At 32.9% G+C, this 25,614-nt stretch overlaps 1 long non-coding RNA gene across 1 annotated transcript in view; it reads right to left on the minus strand.

The window, feature by feature from the left end:
* LOC117122113 overlaps nucleotides 1-25,126 on the minus strand; it is a 30,791-nt gene extending 5,665 nt beyond the window's left edge. The window contains exons 1-2 of the long non-coding RNA XR_004447669.1: nucleotides 24,979-25,126; nucleotides 6,772-6,980 (exon numbers count right to left, since the gene is read on the minus strand). This is a non-coding gene — a long non-coding RNA (uncharacterized LOC117122113). The remainder of the gene's footprint in view (nucleotides 1-6,771; nucleotides 6,981-24,978) is intronic.
* Nucleotides 25,127-25,614: the final 488 nt, after the last annotated feature.

Consider the following 25,614-nt stretch of genomic DNA (forward strand, 5'->3'; position numbering starts at 1 on the left):
GTCTTCTGTCAGTTGATTTAAATTTGTCTTTCAGTTGCTGAATCATCTCCTGACCATCATTTTGGAATTCGATCATTGACATACCCATAGTAGTTTCTAACTTTTTCTTGACACTTTCACCAATTTTCCGTGTCTTACCTTTCACATACTTGTCCCTTTGTAGTCGTTTTTTGTCAACAGGTGATTCACCTATTAGTTCCAAAGACTTATTCAATGTTTGTAGGTCACTCACAGAAATTCAGTATCCGTGAAATTCAGTATCCATAGAAGAACCAGGAACATTCCCATTGCCATCATCTTCACTACTGCTAGTTGAAGTTACAGATGGTAATGGTAACTCACACACTTTTAATTCTGGCTGTTGTTTTGCAAGCTTCTTGCGGCATTGAGTGCAAATCTTCTGTCCTCTTTTAAGATTAAGATTTGGATGGTCTGCAATAAGCTTTTCAGTTACTTCCCTTAAACCTGATTTATTCTTTTTTTTATGTACTCCAAATGGATCAAAGCAGAAAGTCTGCCTTAATATATAATGAGTCTTGATTTGTGACATCTTGAAATGACTTCAGAAACTATTCTGAAAAATCCTGATACTGTAGGTCAGTGCTAATCTAGGATTTTCCAATGGGAATACCAGGTTCCTATTTTGAAATTCAAAGAAATATCCACCTGGAAAATCCCAAGGAATTTCCACCTGAGAATTTTCAAGTGATGCAAGTTTAATTTTCTCATACCTACATATAAAACTAAGCAGTATGGTGTACTATTGGTTTTCCTATATACTGTAGGTACAATACTGTGTTATTATACGGAAAATGCAATTTCGAATTGACAAGTATACATAATACTTGCTCATTGTTCAGGAACTTTTGGAGCGCCCATCACCAAACTTATAGGGAAGCTTCTTTACATCATTAGGTATCTCTAACATGAATTTCAAAAAAAAAAAAAAATATATATTTTTTTTATTCAACTTTGAACTTTACAACCTGTCATAACTTTTTTATATTTGAATTGAGGACTTAGCATTTATTAAGAAAGTTGTAGAGCTACTCAATAGCTTTAAAATGACACCAAAATCAGCTCTGTAGGTGCCACGCTTTTCGAGATATGGTCGGTTAAACACGCAAGGTATCGCTAATTAGCCAAAAGTTCGTTAGCAGATATCTCGTTAGGAGGCCTAGAGAAAAAATTTTTCATTTCTGATCATTTTTCATGGGTCCCAACAACATACAAAAATTTGAACAAATTCCGAGAGATTGAGGTTTTTTTTTGGTTGATTTGACATGGAATTACCCATCTGTATTTTTTAACTTTTAAAGAATTGACTAGTCCTATTCTACAAAGCTTGCTTATAACTCATTCATAAACTTCTTAACGAAAAATTATTGCCTTTCAGTTGCTGCCGTTGGGTCGCATGTATACTGTTAGTTTGTTTGTCATTACTGTACTCGTCTTACAAGAATTTTCGGTACTGGTTGCGGCATGACAAACACCAAAAAGAAGTAGGACTGTATACGATACTACAAGAATTATGACACAAATTCCAATTCAGAGAATTATACATCAATAAAGAATAGTGATTTATTAATTATCCGCACATAACAGTGCATGAGGGGTGGGGCGTGGTGGTGGAAGGGGGTGAGGTGTTTTGAGATAAAAATCGTGCACATATATGTCACCCCATTGGACAAATATTGTTTGCAAATGGTAAAATGTAAAATAGAATCCATCATTAAAATAATATCTAAGAAATAAGTAATTACATGAAACTATCATATTTCATGTTTATTTTTAAATAAATATACTATAATCATTATATCATATCATTTATTATGTATTTTTCTGTTTATCAGTTATTCATTCTGTCAGTGACGCCATATTTTGTTCATATTATTTAGTTGGATTGCTTCTTAATACACTGCACTAATATTCATCTGATAATAATGTAATACATTAAAACTAATTATATGAACATTTAATTAAAAGAGGAACACCAGGAAATATAAAAAACATAACACACACACACACACGCTCCTTATCATTAAATCAGGATTAATCCAACTCCCTGATTGAACCATGAAACCTATACATATAAAACATAGGCCTATGCCCCTAAACAGGGTCATTATCACCAACAAAAACTGTGTTGAATGACGTCACCGCCTGCCAAATCATCGAATTTATAATGAGGTTTTCTCTATGAACACGCATGGGCACAGTTTATCGTTGAGTACCAGGAGTACGAACACATGTTTACGCACCAATAACACCAGGTTTCATCGATAGGGACCGTTAGGAAAGTGTGCCAATCGTGCTTAAAAATCATCTAATATTATAGACATTATAAATGATAGCTATACTTTCATATGAGTACAGACAAACGAAAAATTATCGGATTGTTTTGCTTTTTTCAGTGAAATATAAGCCGCAAAATGCTGATCAACAGAGCATCCGAAGAACAATGGTTGAACTATGAACTTTAAACTGTGCATAGGTTTCTACTATTGGAGTAACATCGGACACTTGGTTTGTTGTTCATGTCCTCGCCTCGTAAATGGCCTTCGTAATTGGCGGTTCGTTTGTTCTTAATAGGTTTATTGTGCCTTTAGGCTATGATCGCTGTTTAGAGGCCAGCGTTGGATCTCCAGTCACTATAACAACTCCCTGGTTCTACTAATACGTTAATAATTCATTAAAAAAATAAAACAACAATTAATAATTATATTGTGTAGAAATTTATTACCACGTAAACATAATAATTTAGATTTCGAAAGCAAGTTTAAGAAAAAAATTACGCACAAGGAGAAAAAGCCACATGGTCGAACTTTTTTTGGATGGGGGCCAACTTTCACTGCCTAGACTTGAAAATGTCTGAAGTTGTTGATGTTTATTTAGGGTGTGTTTCTACTGATAAACACAAAATAATCGATTTTTTTAAACCGCTTTTTTAATGAGTACCAGACAGCCTGCTCGTTTTGCAACTGCATTTTTTATTTTTCGAAAATCGGTTTTTCGTGACGGAAATTACATCACTACTTTGTTTATACAACACATTGTTTTCCTAACTGTATAGGATAGTATCTTTCTCAGTCCTGTCATGATGACGAGGATTAAGATATGATGTGGGGCGAGAAGGCAAATGTTTTTGGCTGTGCTCATCGGCACAATGAATGAGCGACCAAATGAGGACAACGGTAGGCCCAAAAGAGTGGAGAGGCCTAGGCCCAATATTCCCTCATAAAATAATTACAAAACGAATTCATCGCTCCACATGTTTGTTGACATTTTTAGCTTGTAGGCCTAGGACATGAACAAGAGGACACATATTTTTGAAAGTTTTTTTTGTGTTGCAGCTAAAAGGTGCACAGCCAAAATCAGTTATTTGCCGTTCAAACACGCTATACATTGCGTGTTTTTAATCAATTTTTTAAAATCACTTTTTTCAAACTGGTCCGGTTTCAACTGCGAGATTAAAAGCGATTTTTCGAAAAAGCGATTTTTAATCGATTATTTATTTCTAGTAGAAACAGGCCCTTAGAAATAGAACATATAAAAACCTGTCATCATGAGTATACATGGAGCACAAATAATAAACTGTGTTTTAACCCTTATTCTAGGTCGCTGGAGCCCCTTAAAAAAATTTGGGGAACGGCCTCTATCACACGCCCTCTATCACACGCCCCCTCCCCAATAGAGGGCAAGTAAGTCTAGCTAGGCCTACATATGCTTATTTCTAACTAGGGTGGACTACTGGACCTACAGTAGGATATATTTCACTAAAACTAGTACACTTAAATAAAATTATAATATATAATATAATAATAATAGAGAAGATGGGGGTAGGGGTATTGAAATATGAAAGATGGGTTCATGTACATGACCAAACCCGAAATGAACGTTTGCAGACCTAGGCCTACATAACTGGTTACATTGCTAAAGTTTCTAGTTAAAATCTTTCCTCAGATTCATATTATTTATATTATTAATTAATTAATTATTTATTATATAAACAATCCCGCTATCCTTGTCTATCCAAGTACATCAATCACTGACAAAAAAATTTTTTTTACATTTTTTTTTGGCTCTACACAATCACTGAGCCTTGTCTCCTATTGTTTTAATACTGCTGCCCTCTGTTGCTGACTTTTTTAGGGAATTTCCCTAACGGCCTAGTAACTATAAATAGGTCCGTACCGTATACGAACTGCGCATCCAGAGACAAAAAATTACTCCGTATGGATACAGACCATGACCTCAAAGGGTTAAAAGGTTAAGGTGCTTTTGTTAAGGCATTAAGCGCTATATAAGAACGACATATTATATTATTATTAATAAATAGAATGAGTGATGTAGGCACAATGAATTTAAAAGGTAGGAATTAGTCAGGTAAACTTGTTTTCTGAATGAAGTTATAACGGGGCCGTTACAGCTTATTGCCCTGGGGAGAACACTGACTATGACAAGTTATTGTCCTGGTTATTGTTTTTATCTAAATTTTACTAGTCAGTAAGTAGCCTCAGAAAATTGAGTAACCAGCTGTGCACGAGGATAAAAAGATAGGCAGACTACCTACCTAGGCCTACATTTGATTTTATATTTAGGCCACAATGTGACAGCAACTATACCATGGCACTTAAAGTATATTTGAAGTATGTTTGTGATTTGTAATGCTACACTTTAATGCTTCACTTTAGCAAAGAAAACGCTATTTTTAGAGTTTTGACGTAGTTCTATCTACAGAGTGTAGCGTACAAAGCGAATTCCAATCAAACTCGCTTAGCGCATACCGCGCCCTGGACCTCCAGGCATGTTGTCGTCATGTAATTTACAAATCTCATTACAGCTTTATATAAGCATAGAGAAAGTATAGTCACATGTATGTATAAGAAAGAATAGGAGCTGCATTATAACATTATTTGAACTGCCAGTATTTTTACGCACTCAAGTGGGCCAGATAACTGTGCTAGTAGTAGTAGTAAACAATAAAAAATCGTTCAAACGATCAACAAGCATCCAAACTATTCACCATCGTCCAGACGCGAGCCGTAATTCAAGCTTGTAGCAAATATTCATGTAGCGTGTTAAAGAATGGTTGATTTCTTAGATGCGTTCGTGATAGTGTGTTGACCTATACGCGTTTTTGCCGTCTGGAATAATTTGGCGATTCTGAATTGCTTGCACATTATCTCCTTACGTTTTAGATGTGTTCACTGAGCAATTAAAATACTCATACCAAGGACATATTGCCTGCCCATATTCCCAACTGTAAAATAAGGCCTGCATGGGTGAATAAATTGACCCTAGAAATCTGCCCACATATTTTGGAAAATAAGGCTGTACATTTTCTACGCAATTTCTGTTGAAAATCAAGTATTGGCTTAATATTAGACGATATTTTTTTAGTATCGTGTTTATCACATCTAATTTTTTTAGTGTTTAGCGGCGGGCGGGAGAAATACAAAAATATTATTTTTTAATTTAGCAAAATTATCCTGCCAAAAGTAAAAGAGTAGAGGAGGGGCAAAAAAAAAATCATTATATTTCATATTCTAGACCACCTAGCCTTGCAAGCACCACGAAACAGCAGTACATATCATTATCTAGACTCAATACATTATTTGCCATAAAGCATACCATTCTAGGCTGTGATTGGTTGATACACACAATATGGAATATAGAGACCATTTGCAATCTGAGCAATGACTAACACCCTTTCTTAAGAAACCCATCCCAATGGCAAGAGATATGATATAAAAACATACAATATTTTCGAAAAACCTTTCCATACTTTAAATTTCCCAAGCCTTCTCTTCTATATTATTACAAAATCAGCCTAATCGCGTCACAAATGAAGGCCCTAGCTGATAGAAATCGCGTCACAAATGAAGGCCCTGATAGAAAAAGAAATGACTTCAAAATTCACTCAAAATCATAGTACAAGCCCTCTCCCTCAGGGAGTGGGCTAAAAACTGTAAAATTAAGGTGAACCTTGTACATACCTGGTCTACACTGAAATATTTATTGTGCATTCATGAAATGGATGGTTATGATTAGATGGATTGTTTGTCAAGAAGGTTAATGATATATAAGTATAGTAGAACCCCTCATTTACGAACCCCGATTTTACGAATTCCCGATTTTACGAACGTAATATAAAGGTGATGACGTCATAAAAATTGAAGCGAAAGATTAAAAAAAAAAAACCCCCCGCTCGAATTGTACCTGTTATTACCATGCATACAACACAACACACCATACTATACAGTACTATGTAATTCTCAAGTGAAGGAGGCCCTCTAAGGGGCCTCTTCAAAGTCAGTGTTTTTTATGGCTTCGCACATGTGCATGCGACAAATTTTACTTCTCTTTCAAACATCGTTTTCAGCTTTAAAATTCAACATAGTGCTTGATTGTTTTATTGAATGATCAATATATATAATAAACAAGTATCTATGGAAGTTGTGTTGGAATAAAATCCACGATCTAGGTATTTAAGAAGGTAAAAATGTCCGATAAAAACAAATTTGTGCAGGGCCTAGAGTGGGATCAGAATGCTTAGAAGCTGCCAACTGTAGGCCTAGGCCCCCTCAGACTGTAGGCCTAGCCTAGGCCTAGATTATGCCAGTGTAAGTAGTATCAGTGCAAATATATAGGAATTTGGGTCAACCCCGATTTTACGAATATCCGAATTTACGAACGGCTCTGGGCCCGTGCCGTACGTAAATGAGGGGTTCTACTGTAACTTATGTGTTGGTCTGATTGTGGACTTACTTAAAAATGTTCCCTGGCCTATTCAAGCGGTAGAAGGTTGCAACGTGCGTTATTTCGCATGCACATGCTATCTAGAAGTTGCTCTTGCTGTGGTGTCATTTCAGCAGTTTCCTGATTTTTGTAGTTTCAAGTGTCTGACAATGAATATTCATTAATATCATAATACATCATTGTGATGAGACCATGGTCTGGTGAATTATGCAAATAGCCTGTAACACAAAAATGATATTAGATTTAACAAACAAATATTAAGACTTACATTAATAATAAAAATAGTAAATAAAATAAATGTGTAATATTAATTTAAATTAATTCTCCCTTAAATAACAGTATTTCATAGGTTTTGTATTTATATATAATCAACACCAACATCAGTTGGATAAAACTTGACTATAACACATCCCAATGTGATTCTCTTCAACCTTCTTGTTCAGCATTCTGATACTACTGTACCTCCATACTATCAGATTGAAGTTTCATGATATTGGGTAAACATCATTTAAAATGATATTGTATTGCACAAGTAAGAAAAACTGTAAAATCAACATTTATTGCGCATTCATGGAACGGATGGTTATGATTACTCTAGATATTGTATTGCACAAGTAAGAAAAACTGTAAAATCAACATTTATTGCGCATTCATGGAACGGATGGTTATGATTACTCTAGATGGATTGTTTGTCAAGAAGTCTGTAACACATCCGATATTAATACTTGTCAATCTTGGACAGTCTTCTGATAGCACGGAGGTATTATACCTTCATGCTATCAGGTAGAAATTTCATAGTACTGGGTAAATATAATTTATGATGTGATGATATTGTATTGCACAAATAAGAAAAACTGTAAAACCGAGAAGATAAGAACCACTCATATAGTACAATTTTTAATTTAAGATTGGGGGATGTTTTTAACAGCATTATTTTTATTGCCCTACATGGTGTAGAGAATGGAAAATGAAAAGAATATTTAAAAGTTCTAAAGAAAATTGATGTGAGTATAAATGATATAGATATTGAAGTAACTCACAGAGTAGGAAACCGTCAAAAAACTGAACAGACCAATAATTGTAAAATTTAACAGCAGGAAGAAACAAGATAAAATATATAAAGATAGAAGCAAAATTAGTAACACCACATCAGAGTCACATGGATATCCTGGCAGAAATCACATAGAGTCGACTCCGCCTAAGTCGAATCTAATGGGACTGGCATAAAAAGATTGAGTTATACAGATTTCGACTTCCAAATTTTCGAAAAAACAAAAAAAAAATATTAACATAGAACAATACTATGTGTACTCAATGCCCACAAAATCGAATTTCACACAAAACCGAACATTTTTTAAAGTTCAAAAATCATTTCTATTCTTGTTTACTGTCACGCACTATCAAACTTCGGGCGATCTGACGTCATCACAGCCAAAGCACATGTCTAGTGCAAAACACCCCACGAAAATGGACCAATTGGCGGACAGGCAGAGTTTTTGGGGGCGCGATCTATTCTGTTTACAACTAGACTGCCGACCAGCATTACCGAACGAAGAATGTGTGCTTGGAAAAACATAATCAGACCTAAAAAAATGCATGCAAAAACAATATAAAAATCGCATCAATTTTTAATTGGTAATAATTAAATTTGCTGAGCAGTACAGCAAAACAACAGGTACTGTATGTATTATTAAATAATGTGTTGAATTTCCGTAGGCTAGGCTAGGCCTAGTCAAAAGAATCCAGGGCTTTGATAAATTAATTAAATAGCTAGGCCCAGACTACAACAATCTTGTTCAAAATGGGTTCAATACAAGTTCTATAAACTGAACTGGACAATAAACTGAACATTGGAGCGGGTCCGGAGGTGTGTCTGTATTGTGAGAGTAGACTGCAACTTACGACATACGATCGTATGAGCCAAGTTCCACATCGTGCTGTCTGAGATGTTAGTTTTAACTTGGCTAACTTGTTGCCGTACAACAAGGATTGAACTTCGTATTTTCCCACGGCTGTGTATTTTCTCACGTGCGCTACAAAATTTGGAACTTCGACTTGTGTGGTTGAAATTACTTTAAAATCGGCCTATCCGGACCGGAAAATTCCGTCGATATAGCCAAAATTTGATTTAAACAAACAATTTATACAGTAATACATAGGAAAGAATTGGGACTTTTTCAAAAATTCAACTGACGCAAATTTTCGACAGAGTCGACTTTGGCGGACTCGACTGTATCAACGAAAACTTGACACAAAGGAAACGTAACCTTATGGGAAAAGCAAATGCTAGACGTAAAGATAACAGCTACAGCTATTTGTGGACATACAGTGGCCGTATTTATGTACGCAAACAATAAGGGTCACCGTTGATTGTCATAAATACAGAGGAGGATCTACAAAAAATTATCTAAAGTCACCTAGAATATTTTTTTGAGCATGATGACAAACCCAAATGTGGACAATAAAATAAATGGTGATTGTAAGTCTTATTCTTCTTCTGATTTTTGTAATTTGATTTGCAGTAAAACTGAATCAATATTTTCGTTATGTCACATTAATATTCAATCCCTAAGTAAACATTTTGAGGAATTTAAAATATTTTATGAAACATTAGCTCAGAGTAAGTTAGTTAGTTAAGTTAAAGATTATAGCACTTTCCGAAGTTTGGCAAGTTTTAAATAAAGATTTATACAAGTTAAATAACTATCCATTAGAAATTAATTGTCGGGTAGAACAAAGAGATGGGGGAGTCGGCGCTTATATACATGAATCACTGAACTATAAGGTCATTAATTATAATATATGTCAATCTGAATCATTATGGTTGGAAATAGATATGGGTAGGAATAAATCACTTGTAGTTTTATTTTATTTATTTTATTGATTTCGGCAACACGAATGACAAAAACACAAAACAACTTTGAATGCACCATGGAGTGGCAAAAGAGGTCAGAGAACTTCTATCGCCAAGAGGCGTGCCACTCCAACACTCAAAGCCTACAAAAAACATGCAATAAAATATAAAAATATACAAGAAGTTAGAATAATTTATAGACAACCGAATACAAATCTTGATGAATTCATTGAAAGTCTTGAGTTATCAATAGGAAATATTTAAAAAAATTGTACTGAATGTATTCTGACTGGAGATTTTAATATTAATGTGAATAATACCTATTCAAGTGATACTATTAGACTTAATGGCAGTTTATTATGTTTCAATTTTATGCAACTTATCACTGTTCCTAATAAATCAAGTACAATTATAGATCACATATATACAGATAATTATACCAGATTTTCTAAATTTGGAACTATAGAATTAGATATTTCAGACCATTTGGCCATTTTCTGCATATTGGAAAATATGCATACTTATTTTAAATGGACTGATAAAATTATATTTAGGAATTATTCAAATTTAAATGCTCAATGCTTTAGTGAAGACTATTAACTAGTCTGAGGTATTTGATTGTTCAGACGTAAATTCGGCATACATGGCATTCATTAATCTATTCTTAGATGCATGCAACAAGCATGCTCCACTTATCACTAAAAGTGTTAACCCAAAAAAGAAATCTAACAAGCCATGGATTAATTCTCAAATAAGAAAATTAATAAAATTTAAACATAAATTATTTTCAAGAGTGATTAAGAGCAATTATAATTCAGAGATTTTAGCAAAACATAAACGATGTCGTAACAAACTTACTAATACTTTGAGAGAAGCTAAACAACGATTTTTTTCAAAGAACAATTTGAAAACCATTGTGGAAATATGAATAAAACATGGGAAACTGTCAATGACATTTTAGGCAGAGGAAAAAAGGAAATGAAATTACCTAGTCATTTGGATGTCCAGTCTGAAATTGGTAATGTATTTAAATTTACTAGTCAGTCAGACATAATTAATTGTTTTAATAATTACTTTGTTTCAATTGGCAAGAATTTTGAAAGAGATATCAATGATAGGCCTATTGAAAACCACATGGTATACTTACCTAATACCCATCCAAATGCTTTATTTCTTCATGGTACAACCGAAGAAGTTACAGATATTTTAATAGGATTAGATAAAGATAAAGCAGTTGGTGTGGACCAAATTAGTCCCAAATTAATAATTCTAGCTGCAAATTTCATTTCTATACCACTTACATAATTTAACATTTTCTACAGGATTCTTCCCAAATGCACTAAAAAAGGCAAAGGTTATTCCCATTTTCAAAAAAGGATCACCGTCTGACCCAGGAAATTATAGGCCAATCTCCGTCTTACCTTAATTTAGTAAAGTCTTTGAAAAAATAATCAATAAACAACTTACATCATATTTAAACCGATTTGATTTATTATATCCTTGTCAATATGGTTTTAGAGAGAATAGTACAAAACTTGCTATTACGGATTAACACACAATTTGTCGGAGGACATAGATAATGGCAACATAGTTTTTGGATTGTTTTTAGACTTTAAAAAAGCATTCGATATGGTGAATCATGACATTTTAATAAGTAAGTTACATTCATACGGAATACGGGGATTACCTTGGCTTTATCCAAAGATTATTTCAATAATAGGAAACAGTTTATTAGTATAAATGGGATTGAATCAAATGAACTTCCACTAACATGTGGCGTACCACAAGGGTTAGCCTGGGTTCCAGGCCCTAATTTTAGGTTACTCACTCTTTATTGCACTTAGTGCGCGCCATACCTAATTAATTGGCGTCCCATACTCGATTTCTTTTTTTTCGAATTAGGGCCTGGGCAAACGATTCATGCGTGCAATTTCCCACATCAAATTTGATGTGGGATATCGTATGCATGACTGGTTTTGTAAATCACGTGATTGGCTATGCCTGACTTCAGTGTTTTACAAGTCGCTTATTCCGTCCATCTCTAAATTAACTTTCTCGTTGGTGGCGCTGTCCAGAATGAGAAAAATAATATATTAAAAAAAATAAGAGACTTGTGGCAAGTCTACACAAGGGTCTGTGTTACTGTAGGCCCTACGTTGTTTCTTATATGTAAATGATATTGCAAGTGCTAACTACTTTGACACTTGCCTTTTTGCAGATGATACCAGCTTATTTCATACCTTAAATACATGATAATATTGACCTAAATTCTGTAAATGAACAATTAAAACACATTGTAGACTGGTGTGATTTAAACAAATTAACAATCAACTCAAATAAAACTAAGTATATTATTTTTCGTGGTAAGCACACTGTGGTCCAACCAAATGGTGCAATTTATATAAAAGGAGCACAAATTGATGAAGCAGAATCTACAGAATACAGTACATTGGGGTAACTCTTGACAAAAATCTGGCATGGAAAGAACATATTAATAAGGTAAATACAAGTATTAGCTCCAAGGCAGGCTTGCTTTACAAATTTAAAGAATTTTATTCCTCCTTCAATTTTGTTATTGTTATATAATTGTTTTGTCTTGCCACACATTTCATATGTGGCAAAGACAAGCCAAACCAGTCACTCGTCGCAAATCGTGTTTCAGAGAAAATGGCCAAAACATACTAAAATGTCAAATTTTAAAAAATCTATTTTATTGCACTAAACTAACCTTTATATATCTACACACCATCCTATGCTATTATTTTCCCCATTTTCAATGTTAAAACAACACTTTTTAAGGATTTAAAGATAGTTTCTGCATGAGAAATGCCTGAAATCATAAACTTTAAAGGCTGATTTCTCATGTATTGATCTTTAAACAGCTGTGTGGTTAAACGCTTGTAACTTCATAAGGAAATGTACGGTTTGAATGATTTTTTAACCATTTTATAGCTATTATTTTACTCTCCAACACTGTATTAATAACACAAAATCGATTTTTGCGACGAGTGACTGGTTTGGCCTGTCTTTGCCACATATACACTTGAGGTCTGGGGAAGTACATATATGACACACTTAAAACCAATACACCTTACTCAAAAAAGAATTGTACGCACTATAACACATTCAGACAGGTTAGCACACACATCATCACTATTTACAGAATTGGCAATCCTTAACATTTATAAACAATATGAATTTCAATTACTTTTATTTGTTTATGACAGCATTAACAGCAGATTTCCTTTAAAAATTCCTCAATATTTTTCATATGTTCAGCATTATCACACGACAAGGGCTCAAACAAAGGAAAATCTGACTATTCCAAAACATAAAAGTAATGTGGGACAATTCTCTGTTGGGTGTTCTGGTGCTAGACTATGGAATGCAATTCCAGAATATATCAGACATGAATCAAAATCTGTTTTTAAGAGAGAACTAAAGTTATTTTTATTGAAGTAAACTTACCCATTATTTATATGTATATTTATGTAATCATTTATGTACTATATATTTTTTTGAAATGAATTTTTTGATAAATTTTATTTATTCTTTTGCTTTGAAATGGTATATTTGATATTTGTTAAGTTGAAAAAGTAATAATTTTGCCCTATATATAGAATTATGTAATTGTTTTACGTTTAAAGGGGCTGGACTTGATTAGTGTTTACACTATTTTCTAGCTCCTTCCTATATTGGTTTATGTATTTATTTGAATTTTATATTACTTATACTTATTGGAAAATAAAGTTGAAGTTGAAGCTTTACGAACATGAAATTAAAATTTTTTTTTTTTTACTGAGATACCAAGTGAGTCCTATACTACATGATTCAATCACTATCACAAGGTTTGGATGGGGTTTGCGGGGTTTAGCAATGTTTTTATACAAAAAATGGCCTTTTTACCCCAAAAATAGGTTGTTATGAACATAAAATTATGATTTTTATTGACAAAGGTACCAAGTTGAATCCTATACTACATGATTCAATCACTATCACAGGGTTTGGATGGGGGTTTGCACGGTGTTTTGGGGGGTTTGCAGGGTTCAGCAATTTTTTATACAAAAAATAGCCTTTTTACCCAAAAAGTAGGTTGTGACGAACATAAAATTATAATTTTTTTTTACTGAGATACCAAGCGAGTCCTACACTACATGATTCAATCACTATCACAAGGTTTGGATGGGGTTTGCACTGTGTTTTTGGAGGTTTGCGTGGTTTTTTTTAGTATTTTTAACATAAAATCAAGATTTTACCCCAAAATAGGTTGTTACGAACATAAAATTATATATTTTTATTGACTAAGATACCAAGTTGAGTCCTATACTACAGTACATGATTCAATCACTATCACAAGGTTTGGATGGGGTTTGCGGTGTTGTTTTGGAGGTTTGCAGTGTTCAGCAATACCCCCCAGGGCCTAGTGGGAAGAGACACAAAAGAAATAACGGCCGTTCAAGTACGAGGGCACATTAGTGCTGGCATGTAAACAATAAGGAAGAAAAAAAATAGGGCCTACACTGTATTTATTTCAAATTGTGCCTCACTTCCCAAAGCTGGGTCAAAAAAATTTTGCGTTGGATCGCGAGCAGATTTGCAAAAAATAATTCAATTTATGTGCTCATTTTCAGACAGTTGATGTGAAGTTTAACTGGTCTGACGACATAAAAACAGTATTTTAGGTGAATCCTCCTTTGAACAATATGTTATTAGATGGCGGCCCACAATGAATATTCTGAAATTCATATCACTTTTATTTTTCATTGCCGTTTACCACAACATAATTGTGAAAATCTACTGTAAGCTTTCAAATGTTTAAGAACAATTTATAGAAAATAAACTTAAAATAAACAAAAAATTACTGGTGTTACTATCACTATACTGTCATAATTATTGGTTAATAAACTTAATTAGAAACCATAAACTTTTAAACTATGATTAAGCTTTGTAATTAATCACTTTTTTTTTATAGGGGAGGGGGGGACGGCTATACCCCTGAATAATACGTACACCTGTATGATTTTAAAATCGCTGAGGCCAGTATCAGGAAAGACTATCAATAGACCATTTTCGAGAAATTTGAAATCAAAATTTCCGGCAACCTGGCAATTACCATGGGGACTTTCAGGGGCGTAGTCATATAACAGCTGGATATGTCAGTAACAAAATAGGAGAAAATATGTAAGCCTAGGCCTACAGTGAATATTTAAGAATCTATTTACTAGTATGTTGAGAAATGGTGAATAACATGAGAAAATATTTTACGCATCTTGCGGCTTGTGTTTTATGTACAACTTTGATGACATGAATAATATAGTGCCTCGCCAATAATGATTTCAAATTTCATAATTAAATTTAAAGTTATTTTAAAAATTTTTATTATGGATAAAATTAAAGTTTTTTTTTTTTTATTACGCCCGCCGGCTGGCTTGAAATCTCCAAATTGTATATTTCTTCCTTAGGCCTAGGCCTATATATTAATATCATATAAATTTAAAGCATTTAACCACCTCCGATATCTTTTATGTACAACATGATTTTCTAATTAAATACATTTGTTGATTTTGTTTGATGGTTGAGATGGTGACCTGAATAAAAAGGGAAAATATTTACTGTATAGTATACAACTTCATTTCGTTGTTTGTTATGTTTGAATTTTTTATTTATTTTTCTTGCGTGATGACATGTTATTCCCGCAAAAATATTTACTGTATAGTATACAACTATATTTCATCACTTGTTGATATATATATTTCTAATTATATACATTTAACCATCCCATTACTACACTGTTTACCAATAAAACAAGATATAAAAGATACATGGTATTATATTTTTTATTTTACAATGTGTGAAAGAGGAAAATGAGGTAAGATATTATTAAAATAAAAACTGTTACTTTTAACTATGCTAACACTGTGGAACTAACTACCAAAATGCATAACATGAATAGCCTTACAAAAGAAATAAACAGATGAAAAGACACCACTGTTGTCATATTCTTGTCATTTGTCTAAGAGTACTATCATTCAAATAAGTGTGCCTAGTGCATTAAGTTGAAGACAACACCCATAAATTATTGTCTAAGATTGAACTTTGAATAAAAGAAATGATTGAAATATTATTATACTACACAATTCCTTATCTCTTTTTTCAGCCAAACCTTTTTAAATAAACTTAAAGAGCATTTTTGGGAGACAAAAGGTTGGCAGATTTTGGCAATAACTTTTTATAACTTTTTTTATTTGTTTTTGTGAGATTTGAAAATTTTTAATCGTTTTATAGAGAATTTTATCCTTTTTAGTTTTTTTTATTGAAAAATGTTTTGTATTTTTATATGAATTTTTTATCTCTTATATCTTATATTTTTATTGTGTTTGGCGACCCACTCGATAGAGATTCGAATCTCTTTTTGGGAATCCTGCCTCCTTTTTGTCTGTTTTTTTGGTGTGTTTATATTGTAATCTGTTGAGGCGAATAAATGAATTGAATTGAATCGAATCTCCAAGAGTATCTTGGCGGCCAGCGAAGTGCCCAATCACTTTTGAATGTAGGCAGAAGAATTATCGCCGCAAAAACGCGATTAAACAGTTATAATTAATTAGGAGCTATTATTAACTTCCATAAACATGGATAATCATAATCAAAATTATGACACTAATAAATACAAGAATATGTTGACTTTACTTATGTACATAATGTACAGTATACTTGTGTACTCATATACTTAATGTACTGTACTTACATAATTAAGCTAAACATTGTCATGTGTTAAATGAAATATGATACGTAAATTTGCTTATTTTTGTAAATACTTATTATGTAAGTTTCAGTATATATTTAAATATTTACAGTGAGTTACAACTTAAATAAATGAAGACTATACCACTTTAAATTTTGCTTTATAGTATTTTTTGCGAGTCTTGTAGTGAAGTGTTTCAATTTACAATACATATGGTCTTTTTCACAATAGAGAGTGTAACTTTGAATTTTGAACATTTTGCTCAGTAGTGCTCTAATAAAGCTACAGAATTTCATGATTTTTTGCCACATAAGTCATCTAGTTATAAGCTACCTTGAGTAGCATACACATCTTTAGTCCTGATTTATTTGTTCAATTTTGGCAGGAACATGTGTACCATAAATAAGCCTTTTATTCTAAAATTGCAGTTACACTTTTGTAAAGTCCTGTAGTTTCTTTAAGTAAGTTAATTGCTTATTTTTCTTATGCTGAAATTATGGTCATATGTTCAATGAAAACTACCAAATTAGTTGAAATTGTCACTGTCCCTATATTTTTGAGAACGGAACTTTGGTATTTCTTGTTTCGGAGACTTCATTTTCCGTTAACAAATTTTGCAGGTTGACCTATGTGTAATAATTGTTTTATATTCCTTAATTCCATTTTAGATGTAACAGTTGATAACTAAACTTAAAATTGATGACAAAACTTAATTGATCCCAGGGCTTCAAAGGAATTGTTTTTAAACTTAACTTCATAGAGTCAATTACTGTTTTGAAGTCTCCGAAACAAACTTTTCAGCCACCCTGTGCCAATATGAATGAAGTAATTAATTACCAATTCTATTTATCAAAATGTAGCAAGTACTGTAGACCTAAAAGCCACATGACTATATATTGTAATAGTAGAAATATGCCGTTATTTGGAAAATGGAGACAATATGTATTTTCTGTTAACACTAAAAGCCTCCGAAATGCATTGAAGCCTCCGAAACACTAATAACGTTAAATAGAATTTTTCAACATCTAGACTGATGTGTATCATCCTGAATCTGCATTAGAATTATAAGCTGAGTTGTAGAGAACATTATAACATAGCTACTGTAACTCGTTTCGGAGGCTTCAAACACTTGTTAACACCATAGTTTCTGTTGCTTTTAGTTTTAGAGTTAAGAATATTTTTATAATTTTATGCTATATATGTTTGGTTTTGATCTACTAAACTTATAGGAATGAATTTTAAGTTCTGGGTGGTTTGTTTTATTGATATACATGTAACTAGTAATACAGATTGGCATTATTCAGAAACCTAATTAGTATTTATTGTTTTCTAACTCTTGGCACTGCAAGAATAATTTATCAAATGATAAAATAGTATTGCACACATACTTAGTTTAGGCCTGAAAGTAATTCAGGATATAAACCATCTACATTTAAGTAAAATTTCTCAATACATTGACAAATTACTATGAAACTTTTAAATGATTTTCTGAATTGTTTTGGAGGCTTCATTTTATGTTAACAACAGGTAATTGTTTTAATAAAACACCTATTCACCAATCCCTTAATATAATGTAATTTGACAGACCATGCAAATCAGAATGTTTTGCAATAAAATCACAAAAAATTGTGATAAAAATATTACTAATAAATAATAACACTGATCATGTTGTCATGAATATAACAGTAAAAATTATTGTTATTGATAATTCATAATATTACAATAAATAAGTAATTATAAAAAAAAACGTTTGTACCAATTAATTTTATTAATCTGCTAAATTTTTACTATTAGGCATGTTGTGCAAACTTTGTTCAAAGTTTAATTTAAAAGCTCAAAGTGGGTCAACTGTTTAGAACAAAGTGCCCTGCACAACATTATGCAAAGCAAGCCTGGATAAGCATCAAACAATAGAAATGCATGCTACTGCACTTAGAATGGAGTCAGATGTATTGGAGAATTTTCTAATCGATGCTGCCTTTATGAGGCAACAATCTATGCAGAGAATGGCTTTGGAAGGTGCCCTAAAGTGCGTCTATTGGCTGGCCAAAAATGAAATAGCACATACAACCAGATACAAATCCTTGCTAGAATTTGTCAAAGGAATGGGATGCACGTATTTGGAACACTTAAATCAGGTACTACAGTGTAGAGTATGATTGATTTAGTTCTTTTATAACAAACAGTGTCATTTGAGGCATATCGTGGTGAAATGGTTAAGTTGTCACACAGGCCAGTATTGAGTAAATGAGCCTTAGTAAATTGCCTTAGAAATCCAAATTTGTTTTCACTATAAATCAACAGTTTAATGTCTTATATTATTCATATCCCAAAGTATTTGTTCTGGAAATGGTCAAGAAATTATTTATTTAACATTATTTTGTTAGTTAATTCTATTAAACAATGTATGCACCGATAACTATGGAAGGCAATTACTCAAAATCATGTTTATCTTGGCTCAAAAGAGTGCTGTACTTTCACTTTCCAATAACTTAGGCTTGAAGAATTTCAATTTTTGCTACAACTTATCCATTTTGCCACAACATGCCTCATTTATGATTGCAAATTAATTGCCTAATATTTTTTCATTTATTTTCAGGGTAGTAATGCAAACTACACATCAGAGACTGCTTCAAGAATTTCTGCAGGCAATTTCTCAGGTCGATGCCATTAAGAAGAATACTGTATTCAGAATTCTGATGGATGAGACTACTGACATAGCAGTTCTCAAGCAACTGATTACTTACTGTCATTATGTCAAGATCCAGGATGAAGTGTACTATGTGCCGTGAGGTAAGAAATATACTTTGCATTTTACTCTGTCTGGAATTAAATTTAACATACAAGAGAATGCTCCATATAACAAAACAAAAAAAATCAATGCAATTTTTTGTTGTGCTGCAGGTGAGGAAATCTTTCATTAACATTGACGATATACCAGATGGAAAAGCTGAGACAATAGTTTGCAGCACAGAACAAATGTTTACAGATTGTGGTTTCAATTTCAAGAAATGTGCATCTTTGGGTTCGGATGGAGCAGCAGTAATGGTCGGAAAAATATCAGGTGTAAGTTATGGAAAAAAAATCATAACTTTACATGTGCTATTTTTGTTAAAAACCGATTATTGTTCATGTGAATTAGAATTTTTTAAAAAAAATCTTATTAAGGTGGGTCAGAGATTACGTGAGAAAAATGAGAAGCTTCTTAACATTCACTGCATTGCACAGAGACTAGCACTTGCTGCAGCACAAGCAATGAAAGACATCCCATATGTGAAGAAACTCAGTGACACTTTGCAATAGCTTTTATCAAAATTCAGCAGTTAGAATGGCAGGACTGACTGAAATCTAACTCAACAAAATATAACAGTCATTTAACATTATTTTGATGATTAAATTTAATCATCCAAATGTATCTTCTGTTAGTACATAAATTAAAAGCATTTTTAAAAAAAAAATAGAGCATCTTGGGTGATTCACAGTTTCGACTCAAAGAAGGCTAAAGCAGTTAGGTGGCTTTCACATCATAAAGCAGTGGAGGCTGTTCGCCGATGTTATTCTTCACTGCTTAAGAGCTTGAATAGGGAAGCATCGGAGAGGAATGATGCAACAGCTCTTGGATTGTACTCTTTTGTCAAAGACTTAAGTTCATCGCAACTGTCCATATGTTATGCGACATCCTTCCTCACTTGACGAGATTGTCACTTGTGTTTCAGGTAAGCTTTTAAAAAGAGTGAATTTCAAATTTATCCTTGAACAATAATAACAATAAATAAACACTGATTTTGTTTCTTTTTTTAGAAGCAAAATGTAGATCTGCTTCTGCTGGAAGCCCTGCTTAGCAGCAGAATTGTTACTTTGAAGCAACTGGAGACTGATTTAGGCTATAATATGAAAGAACTTCTGCATCCTGTGTTACAAGCAGAAGATATTGCTGTCTCTGAAAGAAGAGAAGACGACTTCAGAAATCAGGTAAACTGCTTAATCAATTTCTGTCTGTACTATAGGCCATATGCCTACACAGACAGAAAGTTAAATAAAAAACAGCCAGATTATATTTGCCTACGCTTCCGCATCCTGCAACAACCACACTACCAACGGAACTATATTGGCGCGCCATACCTTCTATTGTTAAAAATCTGGCGGCGAAATGATCTGAGACCCTGGCGCCGCCACTTCTTCCCATGCCTTATGAACCTAGGCCAAATAAGTCCAGTGCCGACTGGCCGGCCAGAATGCTTCTGTTCCCAGTCTGGTTCAGCTTAGTTCTAGCCTAGCCTAGGTCAGTGTTGCCATTTGGCCTTTTTGACGGTCAGATTCCTCAAATCTGGCCATATAAAAATTTGCCTAGCCGTAACATTTGAAAAGTCACGGCCAAACTATATTTGGCCGAATTTTTGAAAAGGTTTTTTTTTTTTTTCAATTTAGGCCTAATATAATGTAGACTTGTTTTAGATAGGCCTATGTTGTTTTTGTTAGCTTAAATTCTATATTGATTCTAATCATGTACCTTTGTTTGTACTTGCACTAAACACTTAATCTATATGTTCCCCCTTTAGTTGATTTGACATAAAAGATTTTATTTAAAAGATAACAGTTACATTTAATAATTTAAATTGTTCGGATGAAATATATTTTTTTTATGAAGTTTATCCTCGTTTAAGCTTTATGAAGACAGTTCAATGCAAGTTTGTACCCTATATTATATATGTTCCATCCTAGTGGAGGTTCTATCTCTTTTGAATTTCTTTTAAATATAAATTATATACTGTACTTTAATTAATTTATTATTGCCCACTTGAATTGTATATAGCCCTAGGTGCTGCAAATACGTGTTCTTTATGTAGAGCGCCATATATAAATGCTTGATGCGATCATTCTGGTCCGATGGCACGTCCAATTTCAAGCAAGTGTTGCAAAGAATTCATCGAAGTTCCTCTGGAGTTGCATATGAGAATGAAGAAGATAATTCTGATAACAACGTTGATTTATTGCTTTAAGTACTGCGGCAAGAACATTCAGAGGCGAATTTAGAAAGTTTAGATAAAAAGTATTTATTAAAGTTTTCCTAGGTTTGTTTAAATGCCAGTTTGTGTTACCTACTGTAACTATGTAACTTAATTCATTCTAATTATAAAGATAGCCACAGATTTGTCAATAACAGGCCCTTAACATTTTTTCTATAGATCGACTACAATGTACCTTAATATTTAATGTACATTATACAATGTACCTTAATATTTAATGTACATTAAATCAAATTTAGATAAATCTTAATAATGTGATTTTAAATAGCAGAGGCGGATTTTTTTTTTTTTTTTTGGGGGGGGGAGGGGTTCAAAAAAAGAAGGAAAAAAAACGCATCAGGTTATTTTCGGGCGTCTAGAAAACAAAAATTTCCTCTAAGATTGTGTTATCTCGATTGGACCCACATTCGCCCCCCCATCCCCTTTTTTTCGGCCCCGGCTCCTTCCCCTTTTGGGCATCTCTGGATTCGCCCCCGAACTGGCCTACATGCTAGCAACTAAAGAACATAGGCTATTTAATATTATGATGTAGCTGTGCATGTATTTGATGGTGATAGATTAATTTAACCCATCCAGGCCCAACTTTTTTTAATTTTTTTAAATTTTTTTAGTGACATAAAAATAATTAAATATAATTTTTTCTGTTAAGAGTAATACAAATTCCTTTGTTAAGAATTGAAAGATAATAAAATGTTTTTCCTAAATAAGTGGTTATATAGTGTTGTGAAATTTTTAAAATAGAAAAAAAAAGTAATTATTTTAATAATTTTTTAGGCCCTGTTTATCAATAATTTTGAAAAAAAAGATAAAAAATACCAATTCAACAGTCAGAATAAATAAATGCATCTTCAAATCAGCAAATTATTCCTTTACAAAATAAAAATAAACTTGTAATTTTTGATCAAAAACTTCGGAAGATAAAAAATAATATAAAATTTCACCTCAAGGGGGGGGGGGCAGGGCTCGAAATTCACGCTAGCAAACTAGCAATTTGCTAGTAGGTTTGTCATAATTGCTAGGCAAAAATTCACAAACCAGCAAATTAAAAAAAATGATTGCTAGTTGAAATATCTATACAAAATATCTTGTAATTAGCCAAGTATTAACTAAAACTAGACTAAGCTGATCTACAAAAACTAATACAAATTTTATTAAAATTATTTATTTATTTTTTAATTATGAAAATCGACTAAAAATGCCTATTATCGACGAAAAACGATCGTTTTTTTTCATCTTGAGCACAAGATGTGAAGTGCGCCACCAACATTAATTTTTTTTAAAACCTTGCATTGCTTGCATGCATGCAACAAGCTAAGTAGGCAGTGTGCAGAAAAAAAAATCGCTCACATGTGTTTGTTGACGGAAGTCACGGGCGATGCAATCGGTAGTTAAGGCGAACATATTTAATTTGGTTCTTTTTAGATAATAAACAATGTTTCAGATATGATAATAATAATTTACTATGAAGCTTAGACAAATAATAGGTTACAACCTAGGCTTCAATTGGCAGATGTTTTAGGCCTAGCCTACTAGACGCTAGCCTAGCTAGTCTGGCTAGGCCTAGTACTGTAGTAGTAGACCTCCTAACCTAGGCCTAGGGTAGGCCTACTACTGCACCAGCAGCCGCCTAAAAAACGTCTAGCCCCAGCTTTAAAAGACCAAGGCCTATCAAAATAAATATTGTACAAACAAATCTTTTATGTAAAATTGATTTTCTGTTATGGCCTTTTCTGTCAAAGATTTGGCTTGCTACCAATGCAGTTTTTGAAATCTCTGGCCTAGCCCCTAGCTAAGCCTGCCTAGGCTAGCTAGGCCAAGGCTAGTCTGGCAAAAAAAAAAACCAAAAAAAAAAAACTCCCCCCTGCCCCTGAATATTTCTGAGGGTGTGACAATAAACAAGTATATTTTTTTTAATTTTCAAAATAATATGATATAAAATTAATATAAAATAAATTTTATTTATAATTATATTATTTTGAAAAATTCCAATAAGTAGTACATATTTAATATGAAAACAAAATCACAGATACAAAATAAAAATTAAATGAATGATAAACTTAACTTATAAATTAAGTATAATATTAAATTTTTATTTTGTATCATGATTTTTTTTTTTTCGTATTAAACATTTTCTGACACTAAAGTGAATAAATGTACAAGGTATAGAAATTGATTTTTTATACTCACTTGGCTATTTCTTTGTGATATTTATTGTACTACACTCACCATAACAGAAAATATTATATTAAAACATTTAACACACAAATTTATAGAAGTACATCATTAGTTATTTTCATACAATTTATTTTCTGAAAATAATATGTTGAGTTGGTATCAATATATTTTACTAGTTGAGAAGCTCATTTTGCTAGTTACATTTTTAACAACTAGCACATTTTAGCGATAGGTTGCTAGTGGCTGAAAAAGTAAATTTCTAGCCCTGGGGGGCCTAAGCCAATTCCCCTAGGCCTACGAGCCGGTCCAGTCACTTTCACTGCACTACACACCGTAGCCTGAAAAAGCCTAACTTACCCCGCGACGTAAAATCCATAAATCAATTATTCGCCTAGCGACCATACAAAGATGTGGGAAAACGCACCTATAATCTTTCAAAAATCCGGTTGGTATAAAAAAAAAATTATAAAAAATATGAAAAATTACGATAATATAGGCGATCAAGGTGTCATTTTCGAGCTTTTGACATGATGGATCTCAACGTCATGATTGCGCATGTCACAGAGAAACCAAAAAGTTCGAAAGTTCAACGGTCATGTCAGGGTTTGTTTTCATTTTTGCTGACGAAGTTGATAGCCACATTTTTTTTTCAGCCACAAAAAAAAATTAATTTTACGTGGAAATATGAGGATATAATAACCAAAACTGGTACAGTATGTATATTGAATATACATTTATTATAGGAAAGTGTCAGATTTGTTACTTTTTGAAAAAAAAGTGTATTTTTAGATGATTTTATTCATCAGTGTTGACGGCGGCGCCTTCCCGTTCAAGGGTATCATATTACAAAAATAACGATCATATTTCATATTTTTAATTACTCTAATCATTCAAGTTAATTAAAAAAGCACCAAGAAACATTTTTTTATAAAAATTTTTGATATTTTCTCGAATATTTAATGAAAATACATGCACACATTACTGCACATACATTTTTTTTTTAATTATTGTTAATTAATTAATTAATTACTGACGATAATTAGAGAGCGCTTAAAGCGCTTATGGGCATGAATGAAAAACAGTGAAAGTTTAACAATACATTGTTCTGTGTATATCATTTGAATTTCTTCAATTTCAAACGAATGACAGCTGAATTTCGTGTAAATTTTGTAGTATTTCAAATGAATATGTACCCACTGTTGTTTTCTAATCGGATTAAAATCTGGCCGAATTTTGGCCGATATCGAAAAAAAGTTTGGCCGAATTTGGCCGTGAGATGGCGTGTGTTTGGCCGTGAAGCCTGTCGACTATCAGTATCTAGCCACCCTGGCCTACTACTACTAGGTATGTAGGCCTACCTAACTATAGGTAGGCCCTAGCAGCAACTGTAGTTTTTTAATGTGTTTAAGTCTACTTACAGATTGTTTAGCAAATCTTGTAGTAAGAATTGCTTTCCATGTCCAAAAAAGTCATAAATAGAGTGGTAGTCACAACTAAAGAGATATTCTACTGTGATTTTTCAGAGAACCGAAAGCACATTATTTCACTTGCGAGTAGAGAACAGACGTCAACCGTGTTATGATTGGTCAAACAAGCACGTGATAATGACAGGTCAAAGGGCAACACATGTGCTGCTTGTTTTGTTTTGATATAGAAACCACAGCACAGAAACTCAGAACGCAACAAGATTAAAAAGGCTTACCGCGTATTTAATAACAATATAAATTACAACTTTATTCGTTATTTTTTGTAAAGTAAGTAAGTAAGTAAGAATTCAGCATCAGGGCTGCCAAGAGGAGCAATTGTAACAGTAAACTGCGCGAGATTGCGCGGAAGGCACATAAAATTTTTTTTTTTTTTTTTTTTTTTTTTTTTTTTTTTGGAGAGGCCCTGTCATAGGGGACCCGTGTCATTTTTTAGGGCACATGATAGTAATTATTATTTTTCAAAGAAATATTGAAAAAAAAATGCTACCTTCAATTTCTATGGGCACCCTGGTTAGGCGGGACCTTTCGCCCTGCCCCGCTCTGGCCACCCTGGACCTTTCCCCCTGC

This window comes from Anneissia japonica, unplaced genomic scaffold (assembly GCF_011630105.1).
Source record: "Anneissia japonica isolate Jap-2015-1 unplaced genomic scaffold, ASM1163010v1 scaffold7135_len39406_cov139, whole genome shotgun sequence".
NCBI classification, from domain to species: domain Eukaryota; kingdom Metazoa; phylum Echinodermata; class Crinoidea; order Comatulida; family Comatulidae; genus Anneissia; species Anneissia japonica.